This window comes from Carlito syrichta, unplaced genomic scaffold (assembly GCF_000164805.1).
Source record: "Carlito syrichta isolate Samal-C Ts95f unplaced genomic scaffold, Tarsius_syrichta-2.0.1 Scaffold306593, whole genome shotgun sequence".
NCBI classification, from domain to species: domain Eukaryota; kingdom Metazoa; phylum Chordata; class Mammalia; order Primates; family Tarsiidae; genus Carlito; species Carlito syrichta.
Genome location: NW_007250689.1, coordinates 267,160 through 269,798, shown reverse-complemented (window position 1 = coordinate 269,798; position 2,639 = coordinate 267,160).

Here is a 2,639-nt window from a genome sequence, read left to right as displayed (position 1 = left end):
GTCTGGGCGACCGAGTGAGACTTCAACTCAAAAAAAAAAACAAAAACAAAACTGTTTAGTGTTGCCATATTGGGGTATCAGAGCCTATCATACAGAAGGGTAGCATGAACCCGAATCCCAGGGTGGTCCCAGAACTCACCTAGGGTCTTGAGGCTCCTTTGGCCTGAGTGTGACTGGGATTAGGATTTACTTCCTCTAAGCAACAAGCAGCTTGCAAACCACAGTGGCTTTTAGTAGTTGTCTAACTGACGCTCTGCAGTTTAGTTCTGGATCAGAAATGAGTTGTTTGGGCAGACCCTGTCCAGAAGAAATCACAGGTGGTGTTCGTGGCGTAATAAGAGGCCATAACAACCCTACCGAGATAAAGTTGGACCCTAGCTGGGTGCTGCTGAGGCCAGTAGAGTCTGTAGATTTCCTGTCTGCCTTTGTAGGCTTTGTATGCATTGTATCAGGGTCACCCAATACAGCCACATATTATCCTCCATATCAATGCAGTGATAGGTTGGATAATTGGATAACTAGATATTAGTTAACCAAATGTCACATTTATCTAATAATCTCAGCTTCCTCTCAGAGCATGGGAGAAAACTCTTCACTGGGTGATAATTAAAACATTAAACATTAAAAACAGCACTAGGGGATTTCACTGTTATCTCCCCACCCCTTCCCACTTTCTGGTGTAAGTGGCCAATTGGAAGGAAGAGGAGAGGCACAAGATGCTTGAATGTTTAATCCCTAACATAATGAAGAATTGTCCTTAATACTCCGAATAATGCTAAGTCATGTACTTTAAATTGTCTGGGAAATGGTGGTGGCTGGTCCTCACAGGGGTCTGAAGGTGCTCCAGAGAGACTCACCTGAGTCTTTTGTAGCCATGACACTGTAAGTACAGTCTTTTATACAGTAAGTTCTGTGAGCCAGCAAAACGTCTGTAAAGAGCCCCACCTTAGAGACCAGGAAACCTGAGTTTTAGTTTGCTATGCAAATAAAAAGCCGTGTGGAGTTAGAGGAGGGGTACAAGGAGGGAAGCTATGTAACCTTCCCTCTCTGGGCCTTGTTCAATTATCTTTTTTTTTTGAGTTGGAGTCTCATTCTGTCGCCCAGACTGGAGTGCAGTGGCAGCTCCCGGCCACCGCAGCCTCGACCTGCTGGGCTCCGCGATCCTTCCGCCTCAGCCTTCTGAGTAGCCGGAATTACAGGCGCGCGCTACCACGCCCGGCTAATTTCTTGATTTATTGTAGAGATGAGGTCTCGCCTGCCCAGGCGGGTCTCGAACCCGCGGGCTCAGGCAATCCACTCACCTCAGCCTCGCAAAGGCGCGGGATTACAGGCTGAGCCACCGAGCCTGGCTCTGTTCAATTATCTTTCAACGAGAAGAATGAACAATAGATCTGATTCCTCCTAGCCCTGCACTTCTGCGATTCTGTCAGAGGTTTTGTCATTTTGGATTTGCTTGTCTCATAAAGCTGTGTGTAGTTGCTTAAAAAGCAACACTTGTATTTGGTTGACTCAGTCTATAGTCTTTTTCATGTTTTCCTGTCATCTTTTGACTGTTTCATCCTTCTTTGCCTTGCCCAGATAGGATGAACTTTTTTTTTCATTAACGGTGTGGAGAGGTGGAACTAGCCTTACCATCCCTCCGTGTTAAAGGAGCTGTCCAGGCTTCCATTTCTACTGGGCTCGAGGCAAAAGACATTGTCAGGGGCGTCTTTGGCCTCTGTGCCCTAGGGATTGCGATTGTATGTTCCTCAAAGGGAAGGGTTGTCCTATTGGGCGTTCTTTGTATGCACCCGAGCAGCTTGTGCACGGCAGCCAGTGTTCAAAAAGTATACATAAAGATAAAATGGCATTGTCCTTAATTTCTCTCCAAAACCACTAGGTGTCGCCTTCATCTCAGAGAAACTGTGCCCCTCCTCGCCCTACGCTCCCACCCCCTCCTGAGCTCAAGGAGCGCCCTTAGCTTGTGATTTCTGGAGAAGTAGCTTGAAGGGGGAGAGAAACTGCGGCTCTCAGCACGGGGAGCAGAACGGGCTTATGTGTGTGTCCTTTATGACAGTTGGAGAAAAATCCCCAAGGTCCCATAGCAAGTCCCTCCCAGCACCCATGATACCATCCTCACAAGCTGTTCCTCGGGATCAGAACCGCACTCCAGATATGGGGTACCCGGGGTGAACCTTCTAAGGTTGCAAGCGTGGAAGCGAGGTGGAGCCCAAGCGGGGGCGCGAATGCTTCCACTGCTGGGGCAATGTTCTGCTTAGTCAGTCTACACGCTTTTACCAGGTGCTAGCCGGTGCGGTGCAGGAAGACAAAAGAAAGAAGAGGCCCTGAGCAGATGGTGTGGGCGCCCGGCGGGCTGTGGTGGGCCTCTGGGGACGTGGGGAGGCCACGGAGGGGACATGAGACAGGGAGAGAGGGGTTCCGAGGAAGAAGGAGACGCAGAGACTTCTGAAGGACTCGTGCGAAATGGAACACGGGAGCCCCCGGCTGCTGGAGGGGCCTGTGCGGCGTGCAGGCAGGTCTTCCTGGTGGAGGAGGTCTCTGGACGCCAGAAGGGTGCCCTGGGGGACTGCTGAGGGTCCCGAATGTCGGGGATTCCTGACTGCTTCCTGGAGACTGGAGCCACTGAGGGGCTCGGGGGG